Below are 16,493 nucleotides of genomic sequence, written 5' to 3' on the forward strand. Positions count from 1 at the left end.
AAAAGGCATTTTTTGAACTGTTAAAACTAAGATAGTTGACATGTGATTAATATTGTAAAAATAAATACATCTGTGGTTGTTCATGGAATCAATTGCCTCTCAATGGTGGTCTATAAAATTAAAAACAAAGAAACAACTAAACAAAAAACTTGAGAACCCTTGCTTTGTATAATAGGAATGCGAAAAAATCAAATAGTTATGCATTTTTGAACCAACTCAGCTGCCGTTAAGGTGAGACATGGCACTCATTACACATCTCTACCAGATGCTTTATGTTTCTACATACTAATGAGTAAACGTTTCACAGCCATAGTAGAATGCAATTCAGTTCTCTACAAGAAATTGCCAATAAACTCTGAAGACTACACATATCCAACAGCTACCCAACTGCTATGTCTTCAGGATTTCCCAATACATTTGATCAGAGGCCAAGCTTTCCAAGGTGCCCTCAGTCTGTGACTGACATTTGTGCTCAATTTGTGAGTCTTCCATGGGCAAACTGCATCTGCATCCCAGTTGGTCTGGCTGAGACGTCCTCAGAGCTGTGTTGAAGTCTGAGGCTCATCTGCTTAGCTTCCCAATTTGTCCTCCTTTCCCCTTTCGGTGCAAACACTGACAGACTTGGATGATTTATGAAGGCTTTCCCAGTGTACTCCTGCTCTCATTTTTATCTTTTTATAGGTAAGTTCACCATTAAACCTACTGCCCTTCTATTTCTTCTTGGTATCTGTTTTCAACACCCAGATTCTCTGATGCTTAATTTTGGCCAAATTTACCAAGAATGCTTATTAAATTATTTTGTATTGTAGTCTTGAATAAAATGTAGCTGTAAGCAAATTTTATACACTTGCTGAATCATTTTCTGGCAAAAATATATTGATACATTTACACCTTAGAATACTAGAAATACTTACATTCTACTACATTTGAAAATGTGTCTTTTGACATTAATATGGTTTTTAAACTAAATCCTACATAATTTTTTAAACAGTAGCCATTTTTTCCACAGATTTTTATGAAGCACAGTATTCATGATACATTGGTTCTCCATCCCCTCAAACCAGGGAATAGGCTGGGCAGAAATCATCCTGGAAAAAAAAAAATTTAGTTAGATACTTGGAATTTCATGTCTTGAATCTAAAGTCAGTTTAGTGTAATCACCAGTGCTCCACCAGCAGGAGATAACTGGAACATAGTTACAAAGTCTAGACCCTTCAACTATCACAGTTTTTGAAAATGTTAGAAACATTATGGTCGAATTATAGTGAATTATTCACAATCTTGTCTCAAAATTGTATTAGTCAGGGTTCTTTAGTCTATATTGCCAAATTTAGGATTTTTGCTGATCTGCTATGTGAGAAATGGAATTCCAGTGTATTTAAATTATGTTTGCTCTATGATAAATATAAACAATAGGTAATGCTTGCAGAATTATAACCAGATTACAGTCAATGTCCAGGGGTTTATCATAAGTAAAAATTTTGGTTAATTTATTTAAAATATATAACTAACTATGTTAAGAAATTAAAGCATAAGCATTTGACTTAATAGTATGAGATAATATAAGTCATTAATCAAAATGCAAAAAAAATCAGACTGTCTTTAAAATTGACACTTAGGTTTCGAATTACCAGTGCATTTAGTAAAATCTATAGCACAAGAAACTATTTGGGGCAAATCTTTAAGGCTTCTTAGTGATTAGATTTTAAAAGGTTTAGTGATTTAACTTCAGTGTTAGCCTCTGTGTTCAGCATTTATTAAATATATTGAAATGGAAAGTCTCAAGATAGTAAGAAGAAATCCGGAAGTGTTTTTCATTAATCAATTCCTTTATGACAAAGAAAATCAATGATCTTATAATGAAGTTTTTCAAAATGTGATTTCTGTATACTTTGACATGAACAATTTATATTGTACTTTAAAATTCATGTGAAGGAGAAAGTAATACTGTCTTTTAAGATTTCCTGAGCACTTTTACTTTGCCCACTGACTTTCATAAAGAATTACTTTTCATCATTGCTCTGTTCTTAATTTGTTGAGTTCATTATTATAACAGAAGTACACATTTCTGATGTTACAATATTTTGTGGACATTTTTCTAAGGAATTTAATGCAGAAAAATTAAAAAATGTCAATCATGTTTTTTATGTTTTTCTTTTTTTTAATTTAATTTAATTTTATTTTATTTTTTAACTTTACAATATTGTATTGGTTTTGCCATATATCAGAATGAATCTGCCACAGGTATACATGTGTTCCCCATCCTGAACCCTCTGCCCTCCTCCCTCCCCATACCATCCCTCTGGGTCGTCCCAGTGCACCAGCCCCAAGCATCCAGTATCGTGCATCAAAACTGGACTGGCGACTCGTTTCATATATGATATTATACATGTTTCAATGCCATTCTCCCAAATCATCCCACCCTCTCCCTCTCCAACAGAGTCCACAAGACTGTTCTATACATCAGTGTCTGTTTAGCTGTCTCGTATACAGGGTTATTGTTACCATCTTTCTAAATTCCATATATATGCATTAGAATACTGTATTGGTGTTTTTCTTTCTGGCTTACTTCACTCTGTATAATAGGCTCCAGTTTCGTCCACCTCATTAGAACTTGAAATAGTGTGTATGCTAAATAATGGTGTATAAAACTTTTGCTGAACTTTAGAGATTTTACTTTTTTTTTTTTTGCCTCATAGCTTGGTTTGAGGATCTTATTTCTCTCACCAGGAACAAAACCCAAACCCTGGCAGAGAAGGTGCCAAGTGCTAACCATTAGACCATCAGTGAGTTCCCGAGATTTTAACACTTCTACCCACTCCAGTACTCTTGCCTGGAAAATCCATGGACAGAGGAGCCTGGTAGGCTGCAGTCCATGGGGTCGCTAAGAGTCGGACACGACTGAGTGACCTCACTTTCACTTTTCACTTTCATGCATTGGAGAAGGAAATGGCAACCCATTCCAGTGTTCTTGCCTGAAGAATGCCAGGGACGGGGAAGCCTGGTGGGCCACCGTCTCTGGGGTCATACAGAGTTGGACACGACTGAAGCGACTTAGCAGATACAATAACAAAAATATTACTTCAGCAAAAATTATTGTGTTTTCTGAAAAGTCTTAGATTAATTTAATACATCTTTAAATTCTGTGCTACACATTTTAAACCATACTTGATGCAGTAATATAAAAGATAAATATTTACATTTTTATTGAAATGAGTTCTCTTGGCAGAACTCTATTAGCCTTTGCCCTGCTTCATTCTGTACTCCAACAGGCACTCCAATGTGCCTGTTACTCCAGGTGTTTATTGACTTCCTACTTTTGCATTCCAGGCCCCTATAATGAAAAGGACATCTTTTTTGGGTGTTAGTTCTAGAAGGTTTTGCAGGTCTTCATAGAACTGTTCAACTTCAGGTTCTTCAGCATTACTGGTTGGGGCATAGACTTGGATTATTGTGATATTGAATGGTTCGCCTTGGAAACAAACAGAGATCATTCTGTCATTTTTGAGATTGCATTCAAGTACTGCATTTCAGAATCTTTTGTTGATTTTGATGGCTATTCCATTTCTTCTAAGTGCTTCCTTCCCACAGTAGTAGATATAATGGTAATCTGAGTTAAATTCACCCATTCCAGTCCATCTTAGTTCGCTGATTTCTAGAAGGTGGATGTTCAATCTTGTCATCTCCTATCTGACCATTTCCAGTTTGCCTTGATTCACTCATGTAGAACCAGACATCTTGGAATGTGAACTCAAGTGGGCCTTAGGAAGCATCACTACGAACAAAGCTAGTGGAGGTGATGGGATTCCAGTTGAGCTATTTCAAATCCTGAAAGATGATGCTGTGAAAGTGCTGCACTCAATACGCCAGCAAATTTGGAAAACTCAGCAGTGGCCACAGGACTGGAAAAGGTCAGTTTTCATTCCAATCCCAAAGAAAGGCAATGCCAAAGAATGCTCAAACTACTGCACAATTGCACTCATCTCACACGCTAGTAAAGTAATGCTCAAAATTCTCCAAGCCAGGCTTCAGCAGTAAGTGAACTGTGAACTTCCAGATGTTCAAGCTGGTTTTAGAAAAGGCAGAGGAACCAGAGATCAAATTGCCAACATCCGCTGGATCATCGAAAAAGCAAGAGAGTTCCAGGAAAACATCTATTTCTGCTTTATTGACTATGCCAAAGCCTTTGACTGTGTGGATCACGATAAACTGTGGAAAATTCTGAAAGAGATGGGAATACCAGACCACCTGACCTGCCTCTTGAGAAATCTGTATGCAGGACAGGAAGCAACAGTTAGAACTGGACATGGAACAACAGACTGGTTCCAAGAAAAGGAGTAGGTCAAGGCTGTATATTGTAACCCTGCTTATTTAACTTATATGCAGAGTATATCATGAGAAATGCTGGGCTGGCAGAAGCGCTAGCTGGAATCAACATTGCCAGGAGAAATATCAATAACCTCAGATATGTAGATGACACCACTCTTATGGCAGAAAGTGAAGAACTAAAGAGTGACTTTATGAAAGCGAAAAAGGAGAGTGAAAAAGTTGGCTTAAAGCTCAACATTCAGAGAAGTAAGATCATGGCATCATATCCCATCACTTCATGGCAAATAGATGGGGAAACAGTGGAAACAGTGGCTGACTATATTTTTCTGGGCTCCAAAATCACTGCAGATGGTGATTGCAGCCATGAAATTAAAAGATATTTACTCCTTGGAAGGAAAGTTATGACCAACCTAGATAGCATATTAAAAGCAGAGACATTACATTGCCAACAAAGGTCCATCTAGTCAAGGCAATGGTTTTTCCAGTGGTCATGTATGGATGTGAGAGTTGGACTATAAAGAAAGCTGAGAACAGAAGAATTGATGCTTTTGACCTGTGGTGTTGGAGAAGACTGTTGAGAGTCCCTTGGATTGCAAGGAGATCCAACCAGTCCATCCTAAAGGAGATCAGTCCTGGGTGTTCATTGGAAGGACTGATGTTGAAGCTGACTCCAACACTTTGGCCACCTGATGCAAAGAGCTGATTCATTTGAAAAGACCCTGATGCTGGGAAAGATTGAGGGCAGGAGGAGAAGGGGATGACAGAGGATGAGATGATTGGATGGCATCACCATCTCAATGGACATAGGTTTGGGTGGACTCCGGGAGTTGGTGCTGGACAGGGAGGCCTGGCGTGCTGCAGTTAATGGGGTTGCAAAGAGCTGGACACGACTGAGTACTGAACTGAACTGAATTGAAATGAGTTAAATGTCAATATCTTTGTAAGCTGTTACTGCTTCCTGAGGAGAAAAGTAAATTACTAAATATTAAAATACTCTTATTTAGTAAATTTCACATCTACATTATGCCTGTGAATACTGTTCAGTTTTCCAGCAATCTTTCATTTATATTTTCAGGCCACTAAGTGAATAATCTAAAAAGTTAATTTATCCTTTTGATCATCTGATTTGTCTGCAAAAGGTATTTTGTATGTCCCAAACTATTTTAAAATTATGCCTTTTCTACCACTATTTTTCTTTCTTCCATGATAAACTATTTAAATTTAATTTTCTTCATTGTGGATCACAAAATGTTGGACATGGCTGAGCACACATACACAATGTATATGAATTTTTACTTGGCTTAAATATATTCACTATATAGGATTTTGGGAGATGTCTAGCTTATAACGTTTTGCTGTTCCTTTAAGATGATTTTGATGTATTAAGAAATATTTCCACATTTTCCTTAGAATGTTTAAACTGGAGAAGCAAAAAAATACAGGTGTTAATCACAAAAAAGAGAGGGGAAATAGTTAATGCCTTTGTGTGTATGTGCACATTGCAGAATGGTTTTTGTTCTTGATGCAAAATTTAAGGACAGTATTCACTTCTTTATAATCTGCTTTAAGTTTGAATAAAATTTCACCTTTTTTTAAAACTAGGCAGACAGAGAGAGAGAAGGAAGGAAAGAGAAAGAGCACTCCCTTTATGACTGTGATAAATATAACAAGAAAATGCAGTATCAGATGTCAACCTCAGCCTCCCATTTGCTTACTTGGGACTACAGGGTTATTTTAAGCAGTCGTTTCCCCTGAGATTGGACTAGTTTGTGGCAGATGCAATGTAATGTATCTTTCTAGATTATGGCTCTTTAGTTACTCTTTCAAGATTATGAGCCAGCCGGGCTTTCCTCTTGCCAAGGCACCTGGAAAAAGGGCATTATTGGGTTTGGGGAAGCTGGTTCAACATCGTGCCGGGTCCTAGACTCCCAACCCAGCCTGTGTATATCCAGGCTCCTAAAGCAAAGATCCTGATTAAATATTAATCATTCTTTCTTCTCTCGAAGTTATTTCATTAGGATCAGGACTTCATCTTTTATTGGAATACTGGTTCCTAAATCTTGGACAGAAGAATGTCTAATTTTCTATTGAAAAGTGGCTCCACAGTATATCCTCGCAAGTTTGGAATAAATTAAAACATTTAGGCTAGGTTACACTGACAAAGAAAATACTATCCATGGCCAAACTTAAGCCAAAAAATGTAAATTATCTTAAATTTTAAAATGTTCAATATTATTTAAAAGATAAAAATACTGTATGTAATTTCCTGAAACACAGTCAGACAGTTTATTTTACTAATTCCACAATGCTAATTACAAAAGAGACTTCAGGAATTTATTTTATATTGTGTATCTGTACATATATGAGATAATATGGAGAAGAATATAGTTAGTGTTCAATGTTGTCCTCAAATAGAAAGGATTTTCATATAATTCCTAGGATTTTTACTAATTATGTGATTTTACTGTTGACTCTGTTTTAGGTGTATAGGCTTATTAGGTGTCCTTCAAATCTGTTCTGAACACTGTGCATAAAGATCTTTTTTTTTTTTTTTTTCAGGGTTGAGTGGTTTTATTGTTCTTTTTTAAATTTTATTTTATTTTTAAACTTTACATAACTGTATTAGTTTTGCCAAATATCAAAATGAATCTATTTACTCATTATTTATACTGCACTTTCTGTAGATCAAGTAGGGTATCTGAAACTTAAAAAAATGAATTTGACTTATTTAGCAAGCCTATTTATTTCTAGAAATCAAAAAGAAACAGATCTATATTTATATTGCTTGTTTTCATTTTGAGTAAATAATTTCTGCCTAACTTCCAGAAAATAGTAATTTCTCAGTATGGACCAGTATAGACTTCAACTTTTATGATACCCCATTAATCTCTTCAAGAAAATCAGAGATACCAAAGGAACATTTCATGCAGAGATGGGCTCGATAAAGGACAGAAATGGTATGGACCTAACAGAAGCAGAAGTTATTAAGAAGAGGTGGCAAGAATACACAGAAGAACTGTACAAAAATAATCTTCACGATCCAGATAATTACGTTTGTGTGATCACTGACCTAGAGCCAGACATCCTGGAATGTGAAGTCAAGTGGGCCTTAGAAAGCATCACTACAAACAAAGCTAGTGGAGGTGATGGAATTCCAGTTGAGCTATTTCAAATCCTGAAAGATGATGCTATGAAAGTGCTGCACTCAATATGCCAGCAAATTTGGAAAACTCAGCAGTGGCCACAGGACTGGAAAAGGTCAGTTTTCATTCCAATCCCAAAGAAAGGCAATGCCAAAGAATGCTCAAACTACCGCACAATTGCACTCATCTCACACGCTAGTAAAGTAATGCTCAAAAGTCTCCAAGCCAGGCTTCAGCAATATGTGAACCGTGAACTTCCTGATGTTCAAGCTGGTTTTAGAAAAGGCAGAGGAACCAGAGATCAAATTGCCAACATCCGCTGGATCAGGGAAAAAGCAAGAGAGTTCCAGAAAAACATCTATTTCTGCTTTATTGACTATGCCAAAGCCTTTGACTGTGTGGATTACAATCAACTGTGAAAAATTCTGAAAGAGATGGGAATACCAGACCACCTGACCTGCCTCTTGAGAAATCTGTATGCAGGTCAGGAAGCAACAGTTAGAACTGGACATGGAACAACAGACTGGTTCCAAATAGGAAAAGGAGTTCGTCAAGGCTGTATATTGTCACCCTGTTTATGTAACTTATATGCAGAGTACATCATGAGAAACGCTGGACTGGAAGAAACACAAGCTGGAATCAAGATTGCCGGGAGAAATATCATTAACCTCAGATATGCAGATGACACCACCCTTATGGCAGAAAGTGAAGAGGAACTCAAAAGCCTCTTGATGAAAGTGAAAGTGGAGAGTGAAAAAGTTGGCTTAAAGCTCAACATTCAGAAAACAAAGATCATGGCATCCGGTCCCATCACTTCATGGGAAATAGATGGGGAAACAGTGGAAACAGTGTCAGACTTTATTTTTCTGGGCTCCAAAATCACTGCAGATGGTGACTGCAGCCATGAAATTAAAAGACGCTTACTCCTTGGAAGGAAAGTTATGACCAACCTAGATAGCATATTAAAAAGCAGAGACATTACTTTGCCAACAAAGGTCCATCTAGTCAAGGCTATGGTTTTTCCTGTGGTCATGTATGGATGTGAGAGTTGGACTGTGAAGAAGGCTGAGCACCAAAGAATTGATGCTTTTGAACTGTGGTGTTGAAGAAGACTCTTGAGAGTCCCTTGGACTGCAAGGAGATCCAACCAGTCCACTCTAAAGGAGATCAGCCCTGGGTGTTCTTTGGAAGGAATGATGCTAAAGCTGAAACTCCAGTACTTTGGCCACCTCATGTGAAGAGTTGACTCATTGGAAAAGACTCTGATGCTGGGAGGGATTGGGGGTAAGAGGAGAAGGGGATGACAGGGGATGAGATGGCTGGATGGCATCACTGACTCAATGGACATGAGTCTGAGTGAACCCTGGGAGTTGGTGATGGATAGGGAGGCCTAGCGTGCTATGATTCATGGGATCGCAAAGAGTTGGACATGACTGAGTGACTGATCTGATCTGAATAATTACTTTTAGGAAAATTTAGGTATGTCTAAAAATAGGGGATCAAAGAATTTTAAAACTTAACAGTTAATTTATCCTATTAACATTTACTGTGTATCATATTCCAGGAATCAAGTTAGAAAACACAGTGTTGGTCAGCAGGATTTCAAACAAATGAAGGAAATAGGAAATTTTTTCAAATTTATAGTGCAATAGTTAGATTTGAGTACAGTAGTTAGAAATGCTTTCTAGAAAGAATCATACCTGAGCTAGGACTTGAAAGTAATGAAGGATACATAGAATTTAGTTAAGTAAAAAATAAGTATAATGAAATTCTATACATAGGTAAAAAATAAATTATATATGTGAAGGTTTGAGAAATCTTATAGAATAAAACTTTTATAGTCTATCCAATTATGAATGATAATATGCATTAGTAGGTGTGAGAAATGAAGTTGGAGAAAAAAGAAAGACAAGGAAGAGCTTTGCATATTGTATACAATGTTCTGAATTGTATGCAGATATGGAATGCTTGCATTTGCTTTATTGAATAATCACTCTGGCAGGGTTATAAAGGATCAGAGAGGAGCAGTTCAGCGTTTTAGAACTCCAGGAGGGAATATGGCCAGTGTTTACACTACATACAGTAACACAGTGGAAGGTGGTGATGGTGTCTACAAACTGGGAATCAGTAATAAGCCTGGAAAACTAGGAAATTAGAAAGTGTCAGTAACCAAGCAAGTTGCTAACAACTTGGGGTTAAGGATTAAACATGGAGCTGAGTAGATTAATGATGTTCAACATTTGATAGAATGCAAACCAATTTCCTCAACTGAGTCAATAGAGATGACTTTTTCTTTTTTTTTTTTTTTTTTTTTTTTGGACTGGTGAAATTTGTGGTTTAAAAATAGATCAGGGGATGAGAGGGGGTTGATTGTAGCTTTATTTTTAAATCACAGGGGCAAAAAGAGTGTATGCAGTTTATTGCAGTTTTTTTTCAGTCACTCAGTCATGTCCAACTCTGGGACTCCATGTACTACAGCAAGAAGGCTTCCCTGTCTTTCACTATCTGCCAGAGTTTGCTCAAACTCATATCCATTGAGTCATTGATGCCACCCAATCATCTTTTCTGTCACCCCTTTCTCCTCTTGCCCTCAATCTTTCCAAGCATCAGGGTCTTTTCCAATGAATTGGCTCTTTGCCTCAGATGGCCAAAATATTGAAGCTTCAGCTTTAGCATCAGTCACTCCAATGCATATTCAGGATTGATTTCCTTTAGGATCGACTGGTTTGATTTCCTTGATGTCCAAGGGACTCACAAGAGTCTTCTCCACAGTGGATATATTAATAATAACTCTCCTTTACTCTTCTGTCCCTCTTGCTTTCATTTATGCATAAGCATTTTATCTTGAGACTATTTTTTGTAGTTTCCATGAATATATGTCCCTGTTCCACTGATACTCACTTTGGCCATGAAACTTATTTTTGCCATTGGAATCTTAGTTTATGTAGTACAAACAGAGAATTTAAACAAGACAAGAAATTTGTGTTGGGCTCTTATACTTCTCCAGCCTGTCTTAGGAAGACAGTCACTGGATCAAAATGAGAGAAGGGTAAAGCAGGCCTGAAACATGAAGCAGGCTACCCAGCCAATCTATAGTCTCATGAATGAGAAATGGGTCTGCTGCTCTATGCCCATGACATTTGTCATATTCTCAGTTCTACTGCAAAATTGAGCAATACACTCACACTCGAAGTCTCTCAGGTTCCCCAAACCAATCATTTTGCATAGTATTAGGGAAAAGTCCTATTGAAAAAAAAATTTTTTTCTCTTTAGTGTATCATATTAAGAAAACTGGCAGTAGCTGCTAGAATTTTAAGAAATATATACATACATGCATGCGTATAGGTATATATATATATATATATATGCAGATACACATATATATATACATGTGTGCATACATATATAATATAAAATGAAACACCAATATTTATGAGTGTGACAATATAAAAAATGAATGTTTATAGCAATTGTAATGAATGTGGAAAACTATAAATTAATAAATTCATCAATTATCATATTACTTTAACAAAGATTCACATGTGATAGAAGACAAGATATTGTAGGTAAATTGTTACTATTAAAATCAAAGTTTATCAAAATGTATTTCTTAATACCATTTCATAAAAATACTTGAATAGTTTATTTATACTACCATATCCATTCGGTTTTTAATTCATCCTTCACAAGTAACTCAGAAATTCATGTTAAATATTTGTGGTGATTGAGACTAGAAGTAAAAAAAGTATATAGAATGACTCTTGTTCTTAGGAGTGCTTTCAATGAATTTTGTGAGATAAAATGCCCTATATGTAACAAAGTACATGATTAAGTAAAAAATATGTATTATGGACATTAAGTTAGATAGAAATTTCAAGAGAAGAAAGATATCTCTGGTTAGAAACTATGAGAAAATCTCTAAGTAGAGAATTTGAGTTTATAACCTTGGAAACCCTAACATCTATCGCCATGAATTTTATCAGCCCAATTTCTACTCTCATAATACTGTTTTCAGGCTTCTAATTCACAAATAGCGCCCTTTTATATGCATTGATGCTGCTACTGCTAAGTCGCTTTGCTGGTGCTGCTGCTAAGTCGCTTCAGTCGTGTCCCACTTTGTGCGACCCCATAGACGGCAGCCCACCAGGCTCCCCCGTCCCTGGGATTCTCCAGGCAAGAACACTGGAGTGGGTTGCCATTTCCTTCTCCAATGCATGAAAGTGAAAAGTGAAAGTGAAGTCGCTCAGTCGCGTCCAACTCCCAGAGACCCCATGGACTGCAGCCTACCAGGCTCCTCCGTCCATGGGATTTTCCAGGCAAGAGTACTGGAGTGGGGTGCCATTGCCTTAGTCGTGTCCTATTGTGAGACTCCATAGACAGCAGCCCACCAGGCTCCCCCGTCCCTGGGATTCTCCAGGCAAGAACACTGTTACTGCTGCTGCTGCTAAGTCGCTTCAGTCGTGTCCGACTCTGTGCGACCCCATAGACGGCAGCCCAGTAGGCTCCTCTGTCCCTGGAATTTTCCAGGCAAGAATACTGGAGTGGGTTGCCATTTCCCTCTCCAGTGCATGAAAGTGAAAAGTGAAAGTGAAGTCACTCAGTAGTGCCCGACTCTTGGCGACACCATGGACTGCAGCCTACCAGGATCCTCTGTCCATGGGATTTTCCAGGCAAGAGTACTGGAGTGGGGTGCCATGACTTCTATTAAAAGGATGAATTCTTTTGTCTGGGGACTGTTCATTAGTCCCCATTCAAATATGGTGGCTACTGAGAGGGTAACAGGCAAAAAGGCCAGGGGTCTCCAAATGGAGGAAATAGCCTGCAAGTGTCAGACATTTTTATCTCTCTTAAGCGGCAGGAGGAAACAAACTAACAATATTTTTTTCCTTCTCTATACAAATTTAAAGAGAGGTTTCTCTTAAATACTGTCTTGCCATAATGACACCTGGTTTCACCTGAAGTTAGCTATTCTTGAGCCTAGAGATAACCAATGCCTTTTTCTTATGGAAATGTTTGTCTTAAGCTATGCTAATATACTACGCCTTTACCCCCAAACTCGGTCTCCAAGTTGGTTCCGCCTCTGGGCCCAAAACCTACTTGACAAACCAGTATGTTATACTCAGATATTGTTCCCCTGATCTATGTAAATGAAACTATTTGTATGGTGGTCTGCCCTTCTTTAAGATTCAAGTTAATTATTTTATGGCCCAAGATTATCCCAAAATGCATCTTATGGGCGAGGGGCCTGGTGCTATTCTGAATTATAAGACATTCCTTTCTTTCATTAACAGACTGCTAGTGACTATATAACATCCAGCTGAAGACTAGCAGGGGGGTACTATTTCTGCCCCCTTCTGATGCCTATGTCAGAAGCTTTCTCTATCTCCTTTATACTCTAATAAAACTTTATTACACAAAAGCTCTGAGCGATCAAGCCTCATCTCTGGCCCCGGATTGAATTCTTCTCCTCCAGGGGCCAAGGATCCTGGTGTATTCGCGTGATTCAACAACAACCTTTCACTACCATATTGAATCAAATTTGAAATTTGTTAAGAAATTTGGGAAGTATCATTGTATTTCAATAACAAAAAATTATTCAAGATTTCTGAACATTCTGTTACACCAATATAATGTTTTGAAGTAATGTCTTGAGAAAAATGTCAGTGCTAATTGTCTTCTTATACTTTTCCCACAATAGCTGAGAAATGCCTGAAATTTAAACAGCTCTGTCCAATCTTGTATATTCATTTTTGCTCTATTATCAAGTTTAGAATAGTTCACAGCTAAAGTGGTAAGTATCATGTTTTCTACTCTGGTGGCTCAGAGGGTAAAGGATCCAACTTATAATGCATGATATTTAAAAATATTATTGGCTTCATACTACTACTACTAAGTCGCTACAGTCGTGTCCGACTCTGTGCAACCCCGCAGAAGGCAGCCCACCAGGCTCCACCTTCCCTGGGATTCTCCAGGCAAGAACAATGGAGTGGGTTTCTATTTCCTTCTCCAATGCATGAAAGTGAAAAGTGAAAGTGAAGTCGCTCAGTCCTGTCCGACTCTTCGTGACCCCATGGACTGCAGCCTACCAGGCTCCTCTGTCCATGGGATTTTCCAAGCAAGAGTACTGGAGTGGGTTGCCATTGCCTTCTCCACTGGCTTCATAGATAAATATTTTCATAATAGTATTTGCTAAGGGTAAGCAAATCTTCAAAAAGAATTATATTTAATTGAATAATAGTCCAATTATACTTCTAACAGTAATCACTAATATATTTCAGGTTCTATTATGTGCCAATCGCTTTTATTTCTCATTTCTGATTTGTATGTCACCACTTTTTGCCTGTCCAGCATGACCCAAGCTCTCTTACTCTGGGCTAGTATATGCCTTTAATATGAAATAAATCTAAGAATCTCCCAATTTCATTTGATATTATTCTCCTAAAATGAAAATAGAAACAATTTCACAGAAGTTATCCTTAGGGTAGAAAACTATAGATGATTTGATATTTTTCTCCTGTATTTTTCCAGATTTCCCTAAGCTTCTATAGCAAATATGGCAATTATGTGATTTTAAAAGTCTTTCAATTAAAAAAAAGAAATAGCCTAGAAACAGTTTAGAATTTTTCTATGGTCCCCTTGTTTTTTTGTCACACTTTTCTCTTTACTGTCTTTTCAATTGCAACCTCCTATTTTTATAAGTCCTCAAAAGTTCTACTACCATTTGTTATCTAGCTATTTTTTCCCCTAAAGCTGTGATTATTTTGGTAGTTAGAATATTGGTTTGTCCATTCATAGGGATGCCAAATGTTCTGCTGCTGAGAAAATTTAACATCCAAATTGCCTTGCGAGCCCAAATTCCAAATCTTCAAAGATCATTTGCCACCTCCCTCATTTCATCTCCATTCCCAGATAGAAGGAAACTACCAGATCAAGTGCACTTGAACTCAGTTTAGCCTTCCATCTAGCCATAGATTCACTATTGCACATTCTTGAATCAATACTCAATCTTTTAAATTTATTTTTTACCTTTTTATTTTATAATGGTGTTTAGTTTATCAACAATGTTTCATTAGTTTCAGGTATACAGCAAAGTGATTCACATATATAAATATATGTATAATATATATAATAGTAAATTATAATACATATATATATATATAAACAAACTGCTGTATTTAAAATGGATAACCAATAAGAATCTACTGTATAACACAGGGGATTCTGTTCAATGTTATAAATAAATATTCATTTTCACTCATTTTTAGGGCAACTCTCACAGTTGTATGATTCAGCTAAATTGTCGATTCTATGAAGCAGTCACAGCCCTGTGTTTTCCAGCCAAAGTGTAAGTTACCACCTGTTAGACTACACACTGAAGCCCCGTGCCCAGAGCCCTCATTAGCTCGACTTCATCATTAGCTCAACTCTGATGGCTCAGTGTCATCAACCGGTGGCATGAACAGCCTGGGGAGTAATGAAACCTACATTATCTTAGTTTTCCTGGAATATTCTGAATTGATGAAAATATTTCAAAAGAGCACATCCAATTTGTCAAGATATCTATATAAAATTGAATGTTATAATGCCCATAAAAGCAAAATATACAAACAACTTGGATGTTGTGCTTTATTTATGCTGTGATAAACAGATCATCTTATTTAACAACTTGGGTCAAGATAGCTACTGCATCAAGGCTTCATCATAAAATAAATTTTTATTCTGTGTTTTTTCAATATACTGTCATAAAAGTTTACATTGTGATTTTTCTTTTAGACCTTGAATATATCACATACAGGAATGTTTTGTCTGCATGCAGTTTTAAACTGTCCAAAATCATGAATATATATTACTTAGAACATATTTGGGAATAAAACAGATATTCTTTGTTTAGAAATAAATTATGAAGAGAAGAGTGGATAGATGTTTATATTAATCTTATTATTGCATACTTTTTGATAAGAGGATGGCAAGGATATTTTGGTAACCTCTAATATAGTTCTTCAAATTTTAATGATTTATACAGCAAAAAAGCTGTAACGTACTGACATGTATTACCCATCCTTGTTTGACACTTACCAAGAAGAGAAGTTCAGTTCAGTTCAGTTTAAAATAACGAGTAAAACTCATAATCTAAATTTTATTTTATAGTATATTTAGAAGCATTAGCTGATAAACCATAGACCCCAGTCAATGTCTGTATATTAACTATTTAAAAAGAGGCTTATAAATGATAAGGATCAATCTTTCACTTTCAGGAGGAAGAAGTGGCTATATTTCCCCTATTTCTCTTGCAAAATGCAACTATAACATAAAACAAATATCAACAAATGCACATTATAGCCTTAGTATCTTGATTTTATCAATGTCAGTGTTCTGGTTATGATAATATTCTTGTATAAATTTATTACTTTTGTAAGATATTACCATTGGGAGAAATTAGGTATATGGCATCTGTATTATTTATTGTGTAAGCATAAATACAAATAAAAAATAAGAGGTTTAAGTCTGTTTGTTGATAACCTGCCAGTCTGAGGGAAGGGAGAAGGCTAACTATGGAGGGTTTCTTGTTCCGAGTTATAAAACTACCTTGGTCATAAAGTTATGAGAAAGTTTGTTTTTCTTCTGGATAAATGCAATCAGCTAACAAAGATGCTCAATTCAACTAAGTTGAATTTGGGATAGACTTTGTGTGTGGCAAATGGTGATGTCAAGATGTTTTACTTGTGGACTAGTCATTGTTTATCTTGAGAACATATGCAACGGATTGCATCTGCTTGGCTCTACAAAAGGGAGAGATTTCTTACTGTCTCCACAGTCTCTTACCTGATTGCCTTTAATAAACATCATGTTCTTATTCAATGCTGATACAATGTCAAAACTGCTTTCTTTTTCTGACTACCTTTTCTGGTTTGGGAAAAGGTTTTCTTTTTAAAATTTGTTTCCTCAAAACTTACAACTGCCTTCTACAGTATTCAAGGGTATATTTAGTTTAAAAAAAAAAAAAAAAAAAGAGTAAATGTA

At 36.5% G+C, this 16,493-nt stretch overlaps 1 long non-coding RNA gene across 1 annotated transcript in view; it reads right to left on the reverse strand.

Annotated features, from left to right (window-relative positions):
* Positions 1 to 349: 349 nt before the first annotated feature.
* LOC123328971 overlaps positions 350 to 16,493 on the reverse strand; it is a 340,123-nt gene continuing 323,979 nt past the window's right edge. Inside the window, exon 3 of the long non-coding RNA XR_006544011.2 lies at positions 350 to 1,088. This is a non-coding gene — a long non-coding RNA (uncharacterized LOC123328971). The remainder of the gene's footprint in view (positions 1,089 to 16,493) is intronic.

The sequence above is a fragment of the Bubalus bubalis genome, chromosome 13, assembly GCF_019923935.1.
Source record: "Bubalus bubalis isolate 160015118507 breed Murrah chromosome 13, NDDB_SH_1, whole genome shotgun sequence".
NCBI classification, from domain to species: Eukaryota; Metazoa; Chordata; class Mammalia; order Artiodactyla; family Bovidae; genus Bubalus; species Bubalus bubalis.